This window comes from Ceratotherium simum, chromosome 24 (assembly GCF_057802395.1).
Source record: "Ceratotherium simum simum isolate JZ-2026a chromosome 24, ASM5780239v1, whole genome shotgun sequence".
In the NCBI taxonomy this organism is placed as follows: Eukaryota; Metazoa; Chordata; class Mammalia; order Perissodactyla; family Rhinocerotidae; genus Ceratotherium; species Ceratotherium simum.
In genome coordinates, this window is record NC_141923.1 from 38,693,019 (window position 1) to 38,701,350 (window position 8,332).

At 42.6% G+C, this 8,332-nt stretch overlaps 1 long non-coding RNA gene across 1 annotated transcript; it reads left to right on the plus strand.

The window, feature by feature from the left end:
• Positions 1–492: 492 nt before the first annotated feature.
• Positions 493–2,223, plus strand: LOC106801235 (uncharacterized). The gene is made up of 3 exons (XR_001390580.2): positions 493–948; positions 1,326–1,497; positions 1,953–2,223. It is a non-coding gene; the product is annotated as an uncharacterized LOC106801235 (long non-coding RNA).
• Positions 2,224–8,332: the final 6,109 nt, after the last annotated feature.

Here is an 8,332-nt window from a genome sequence, read left to right on the forward strand (position 1 = left end):
TCTCGGGGACCCGGGCCAGCTTCGCGCCGCCCACGACTTGGCAATCTCGGCGCCGCGGCTCTCCGCCTTCTGTCTCACGCGGCGTTCAAAATCTTTCCCGCCCAGGCGTGACGCGAGGAAGGAAAACAATCGGCGGACCCCGAGCGCGGGGGCCTGGGCCCGACGGGGGCGGGGGGGCATCAGGGCCGAGCCCCCCGCGCAGCCCCTTTCCCAGCCGAGCGGAGCGCCGGGCTGGGGCCCGGAGGTGACACAAAGAACCCGGAGAGACAAACGCCACCCGCTGGCGCTCGCTCCAATCCCCGGAGCGCCCCGCCCGCTGACAAGTTTGTGGCGCCTCCACGCACCCCACTCTCCTCCCCCGGGCAAAGTTTCCCGTGGCCGGGCTCGGACCCCCGCCTCGGGTCGGTCCCCGACTCCCACCGCCCCCGCCCCCGGCTCGGGGACCTTTCCCTCCCTCGCCCCCGCCCCTTCCCGTCCCTCCCTCCAACTGTCCCTCCCTCCCCGCCACAGCCCGCTCTCTCCAGGGCGCACCAGGGTGCTGGGGCCCCGCGGCCGCGTTCACCCGCCGCCGGCCCGGCGAGGGGCGAGGGCGCGGGCTGGGGCCGGCCCAGGTCGGCGCCCCGCTTGCCTTGCTCTCTCGATCGCGCCCTTTGCTCGTTCTCCCGCTCGCTTTTTCGGTCCAGCCGAAGGCTCAGGGCGCAGCAGAGCGCGCTCCGCTCCTTGGCGCTCGGAAAGCTGCAAACCACGCCCCGCGCCTTCCCCGCCCGCCGCCCGCCGCCGAGTCCCGCGCTCGCCGCTCGGCGGCCGCTGTCGAGCCCGCCCGCGAGCGCCGGGGGCGGAGCCGCCCGCCTCCCCCCGCAGGCCCGCGGCGGCCCAGGGTGGGCAAGTTTCTCTCCGTGCTTTGGAACACCTGAGATGGTCTGAGGAAGATGCTAACTCAGAACGCAGGTAAACGACCGGGGGTAGGGGATGGGCGGAGTGTCACAAACTCCCTCAAAAAAGCGTTTCTGGCCGATTTCAGCGAGAAATTTCTCTAACATTCTTGGACTCCTGGGTCTTGGAAGTGGGGATAAGAGCATATCTGCGAATTAGCTACCAGACCTTGATCAAGTTGTTTAACCTTTGTGGACTTGGTAAAATGAGGAATTTGGAGTAGATGGCCTCTAAGATCTGGACCAGTATTTCTAATAGCGTGGGCCAGATCTCAGGGTCACCTGGAGGGAAGGGCAGGTGCTTGTTAACAAGGCAGAGTACTGTGTCCCTCCCCTTGGACGCGGAGGAGTGGAGAACCGCCTCGATCTTATGACACGGTATGCGTCTTCCAGGTCTGAAACTCAGTGGAAACTGGATCCTTGGGAATCCGTCTTGCAGGTGCCAGTTTGATTTTCCAGCAAATTACTCAATGCTTTTGGAGTCAGGATGATGTCAGTTGGCTCCCGCTTACCTCCTGTGCTGCTATTACAGTATTACTAAGGCGCTCGAGGTCCTATATGAAAGGTATTGTATCAACTCATTATTATTAGATAAAGAAGCAGTGACTTGAAAGTATTTCTCTGTTGAGTTTGTATGGCAATCAAATTTAGCTTCTTATAAGTTCAAGTTCATATATATTGTGTGGCTACAGACTCTTTTCTGGATTACTTAGTTAAATTTGGTACTTATGACCCAAACTAAATGGTAAGGAGCAGAGATTAGAGATTTGATAATGCATTCAGTTAACATACATTAAAGGAAATAATGAGTGGTAAATTGTACCCACAACTTGGAACAATTATTTCAAAAACTTGTGCTTCTGTACCAGAATGATTCAGGTGAGTTATTTGAAGTGCCTCTTTTATTGACAGTCAATAGCTCAACTCATCACAAAACAGCACATTACCAATCTACGTGTCATTTCTTGTATTCCAAGATAATTGTTTTGCTAATCTCTCTTCTCTTCTTGGTCTCCCTAGGTTTGCATTATTTATTATTAATTGTTTGAGTCACAACAAAGCGCTGTAAAGCAAGAAGAGCTTTCTTGGTCCTGGGATGTCTTTTCATAGAACCGTTTTGCCTGATACAATACATGTAAACCATTGAGCCAATTTTGGGGAGAAGTTGGGCTTCAGGGTCCGTGGAGCTGTCTACAAAGCATTGTCTGCTATTTTCCTTCTTTGTTCTATTCATTCTATTCATTTCCATTTTACGTCGGTTGCTTCCTTTACAGTAAATGCTGGAAAATCATCATGGCAACAGTCTCTGGAGAAAATGTTATAAATGATTTCTTAATTATTGTTCCTTTGTAGGCATCTGTGCTACAAGTCCTCAAAGTGAAAGGACTGTTGTTCCCTATTGTATCTAGTGCACTGAAGAGAGTCCAGAATAAAGTGTCTCAAAATGTTTTCAGATGTCCCCAGTTAGAGACTTCTAATTACCTATGGTGTCTCCTAGCCATGCCAGTTTGGATATTAAATTACTACCTACTTTTAAATCATCAAATTAGACTAATGGCAAGAGCCCAGAAACAGATCCTCCTCACTTTGAAATGAAAATAAAATGTAATGCTAAGCCAAACAAAGACACACCTGGTTCTTTTGAAGCACAACACTGGGCATGTAAATGGATGGCTCATATGCTTACATCTCTGACTGGCAGAGTAACAGTTGCCATGAACCCAGCCATGCCCACATTCTCCCATGCACCAAAATACAGTCATAGTACAATAACATAGTATGATGTCATGTTATGCCTCTTAGCTATTATTTACATGAGGCCTCTGTATTTATAGCAAAATATCCGTTCAACTCAACAGCCCACCTGAGAGACTTAGCCAGCTCCAACTGTGGTAAACACAAGTTTTGCAAATTGATCAAACTGAAAGCAATCTGTGACTTGGTACACAAGCATGCTGTGGCATATGGCGAGAACCACTGAAGCAGACATTCAGCACATACTGGCGTATTGTACTGAGCAGGACGAAAACATGGTCTGAGGCACGCAAGCGAGTTGGACATCCTCATGCCATTAAAGGAAATAAATTCACCACTCTTGAAGATAGGCAGCAACTCCTCTCTGTCACAGCATAGATTTCTCTGAACTAGAGTTGTTTTCCTTCCTGCATCTCACACTAGACTGTGAGTTCCTTGTCTTTGCATCTCGAGTACCTAAATAAGAATGGCAAAGAATTTCATCCCGGAGGCAAATTCTAGTCTTGTCCTTGGGTGCCATGTTGAGAAGGACGGTGGGGCTGCATCTGGGTTTGGCAAGAAAGAGTATAAGTTGACTAGTAACTGAGTCTCTGCCATGGGCACAGAAGGGGGGATGTATTGACACTAGTATCATATTTCATCTACCCTGAGAGTAGTAGGAGATAATAATGTTAAATGATTGGCCAGGTGGATGAGTGAACTTAAGAACAACACAGAGTATCTTTAGCCAAAGAGGCAGGTGTAATATTAATTAATCTGAGGCAGGATGAGACCATCTTACTATGTGGCCTCTATTTTATTGACAATGTTAGTACTAACGACAAAAGGAGATTGGTTTAGAGCTAAACACTGCTTGTTAGGAGGCTAACACTGCCAACCTCAAGGAACAATCTTTTGCTACAATATTTTTTACCACATTGGGAGCATTTGTGTGAGCCTGGGATGAAAATAGCTGGCCAGGAAAACAGCTCTGTTCCTCTTTGTCCAAGAGTCCAATCACACCCTGTACAGGCCTGAGCTCCTTATCTCGTTCTGGTCTTATTTCCTGCCAAACCTGGAAACTAACAGAAATAAATGTTGGCTAATTGCTCCCTTGGCCAGTGTGATCTTTCTGACCATTGTCCTGACTCAAGAGAAAGTTGTGTCCAACATGCAGGTGTTCACTGCCAATTTAGTAGACGGTCTCTCCGCCAATCAATGGACTTTCTGCCAATTGAATCAGAGTCCAACGTTTTAGAGTTTGAAGAAAAATTAAAATGAATATACCATGATTCAATGAAATTGTATATGTAAAGTGGTAAGCATGGAGCTTAGCATGCAGTAAGCACTCAACAAATGATAGTTGTTATTACAATTATTGTAATCAGTAACACTGGGGCTTAGAAGGATATTATTTCAAAAGCACTCTTATTGAATTGGTAAATAAAGTATTGGATTAAAAAAAATTCCGTAACTCACCTCGTTTTACACAAGAGAAGATTGAGGCCTTAGGGTTAAATATTTACCTAATGGCATGAAACTAGTAGAGGCAGTCCCTGAATTAGAACCTAGAAAAGTTTTTAGCAGAAATAAATGTATCCTTTAGAGGAATCCTGTTGTATACTCTTGTTATTTGTTTTACTCTCAAATGCAAAGCATTGAATTAATCATGCTGCTCAGCTCACAATAAAAAGCAATAAAAATAAGAGACATTAACATGTCTCTCTCAGGCCAGGTCAGGTCTAATGGATCAAATTAAGTAGTCATATAGAAAACCTAAACAACATAATAAGTAAGATAGATCTCATGGATATATTGGAATTTACACCACAAAAACAGAGAATATACTTTCTTCTCAAGCACATATGGACTCAGTCATGAAAACTGGCTTTATATTATGTCACAAAGAACTCCTCAATAGTAGAATAAAGTATAAATAATGCAAATAGTATTTTAATTAAACAATAATAGTACTAAATACTATAATAAAATGAAAATTGATAACAAAATCAGAAAATAAACAGCCCTTTCCACCTGGAAATTTTAAGGGTGCTGCTAAAGAAGTGTTGGATGAAATGGAAAATATATACAAATTGAACTCAAATAATTTCTAAAGAAATAATGATAATAGAAAAATACTTATCAGAATCTCTTAAAAACAAATCAGTGATTACAGAAAAATTTATAGCTTTCAAATATTTATAAAATGAAAATAAAAGAATGACTATAAACAAATTACATTTCTAACTCAAAAACGTAAACCAGGGCTGGCCCCATGGCTTAGCGGTTAAGTGCGTGCGCTCCGCTGCTGGTGGCCCAGGTTCGGATCCCCGGGTGTGCACTGACGCACCGCTTCTCCCGCCATGCTGAGGCCACGTCCCACATACAGCAACTAGAAGGATGTGCAGCTATGACATACAACTATCTACTGGGGCTTTGGGGGGAAAAAATAAATAAGTAAAATTATTTAAAAAAAAAAAACGTAAACCAAAGAAAAGCAGAAGGAAAAAAATAAAAAAGCAGAAATCAATGAAGTTGAATATAGAGAACCATTAGGATCAATAAATAAATCAGCATGCTGATTATCTGGGGAACAAAAAGGTTTTAATAGCAGACCACAAATAAACCTAATCCAGAAAAAGAGGAAGAAAGCATGAGCATTCAAAGTAAGAAATGATAAAAGGGGTATAGCTGTTAAAACAGAAAATTACGTAGTATTATGTAATTATTTTCATGGTATTATGACAATACATTTGAAAACCTAGGTTTACTGGAAATCATAATATGCGAAAATTAATCCTAGTAAAGATAGAAAGTCTAGACAAACCAATTTTATTAGAAGAAATAAAGATATCAAAGAACTACCCTCACAAAAAAGTACCAGGTCCAGATGGGTTCCCAAGAAAATTCTTCTAAATCCCCAAGATCTGGTACTTAGACACTATATACATTGTTTCAGAGCATTTTATTTGATTTAATTTATTTTTTATTTTTGCTGAGGAAGATTCACCCTGAGCTAACATCTCCGCCCATCTTCCTCTATTTTGTACGTGGGTCGCCGCCACAGCCACTGACAGGTGGTGTAGGTCCACACCTGGGAACCAAACCCAGGCCACTGAAGCAGAGGGTGCCTAATTTAACCACTAGGCCACAGGGCTGGCCCCCTCAAAGCATTTTAAAAGAAGAAAACCTTCTAAATTGTTTTTACAAAGCTAGTATAACATCAATTCCAAAATATAACAAAGACTGCACCACTCTCACTTATGAATATGGATGTAAAAAATTCTAAGTCAAATATTAGCAACAGAATCCAAAAGCACATTTAAAAGAATAGTTTATGCAGTCCCACTCCTGAGTATTTACCCAAATGAGTTGAAAACTTATATCCACACAAAAACCCATACATGGATGTTTATAGCAGCTTTATTCATAATTACCAAAATGTGGAAGCAGCTAAGATGTCCTTCAGCAGGTGAATGCATAAATAATCTGCAGTATATCCGCTGGAATATTATTCAGCACTAAAAAGAAATGCACTATCAAGCCATGAAAAGACACAGATGAATCTTAAATGCATATTACTAAGTGAAAGGAGCTAAGCTAAAAGGCTACATACTGTATGACCCCAACTATGTGACATTGTGAAAAAGGCAAAACTATGGAGACATTAAAAAGGTCAGTAGTGGGCCGGCCCCGTGGCTTAGCAGTTAAGTGCGTGCGCTCCGCTGCCGGCGGCCCGGGTTCGGATCCCGGGTGCGCACCGAGGCACCACTCCTCCAGCCATGCTGAGGCCGTGTCCCACGTACAGCAACTAGAAGGATGTGCAGCTATGACAGACAACTATGTACTGGGGCTTTGGGGGAAAAATAAATAAATAAAATCTTAAAAAAAAAAAAAAAAGGTCAGTAGTTTCCAGGAGTTGAAGTGGAGGAGGATGAATAGGTGGGGCACAGAGGATTTTTAGGGCAGTGAAGCTGTTCTGTATGATGCTATAATGGGTGATACATGTCATTACACATTTGTCCAAACTCATAGAATATACAACACCAAGAGTGAACCCTAATGTAAGGACTTTGGGTGATAATGATGTGTCAATATAGGTTCATTGATTGTAGCTAATGTACCACTCTGGTGGCAGATGTTGATAGTGAGAGAGACTTTCTGTGTAGGGGGGCATGGGGTATATGGGAACTCTGTACCTTCCTCTCAATTTTAGTGTGAATCTAAAACCACTCTAAAAAATAAAGTCTATTATAGCTAAAAAAAAATACTTCATGACCAAGATGGATTTATTCTAAGAAGGTAAGGATAGTTCAATATTAAGAACATCTTTAATATAATTTATCATATTAATAGATATAAGGAGAAAAATAAGATTATTTCCACAGGTGCTGAAAAGGCCCTTGATACAATTCAGTATCCATTTCTGTTTTAAAAAAAAAACACTCAATGAAATAGGAATTGATGGATACTTCCTAACATAATAAATATATCTCAGCATCTTACTGGGGAAACAGAGGAATTCTTCCTAAGGTCAGGAACAAAGCCAGGATGCTCACTATCTCCACTATAACTTACTATTTTAATGGCGATTAGCCAATGTAATAAGATAAAACAATTCAATTAAAGCATAAAATCTGGAAAAGAAGTGAAATTACGTTTGCCAATATTATGAGAACACACCTAGAAAATCCAAGAAATCGATGTTAAAACTAACACAGAGGCTGGCCCGGTGGCATAGCAGTTGGATTTGTGCATTCTGCTTTGGTGGCCTGGGGTTCACCAGTTCGGATCCTGGGCACAGACCTACTCACCGCTCATCAAGCCATGCGGATGCAGTGTCCCATATAGAAGAGCTACAAATCTACAACTATGATACACAGCTATGTACTGGGGCTTTGGGGAGAAAAAAGAGGAAGATTGGCAACAGATGTTAGTGAAAGGCCAATCTTCCTCAAAAAAAAAAAAAAAGCTAACAAACATTAAAGAATTCAGTAATGTTGCTAGATTTAAAATTAACATACAGGGGCCGGCCCCGTGGCTTAGCGGTTAGGTACGCGCACTGGCGTACCTGGGCTACTGGGGGCCCAGGTTGGGATCCCAGGCCTGCACCAACACATCGCTTCTCTGGCCATGCTGAGGCTGCATCCCACATACAGCAACTAGAAGGATGTGCAGCTATGACATACAACTATCTACTGGGGCTTTGGGGAAAAAAAGAGGGAGGACTGGCGATAGATGTTAGCTCAGAGCCGGTCTTCCTCAGCAAAAAGAGGAGGATTAGCATGGATGTTAGCTCAGGGCTGATCTTCCTCACAAAAAATAAATAAATAAAATTAACATACAAAAACAATACCCTTCATACATATCAAACAGTAAAATAGAAGACAATGTAAAAGTAAACCCTGTTTACAAAAGCAACAAAAACATAAAATACCTAAGAGTAAACTTAAAAAATATGCAAACTTATATGAGAAAAATCTTAAAACACTCTTGAAAGACATAGTAGTAACCTTGAACAAACAAAAGGGATCCCTTGTTCTTGGATAAGGCAAATAAAATCATAAAGATGTCAGTTTTCCTCAAAATTAATATATAAATGTGAGTCAATTCTGTAATGGTACTAATGTGATTTCTTTTTTCTGGAGTTAAGTAAGTTGATAAGA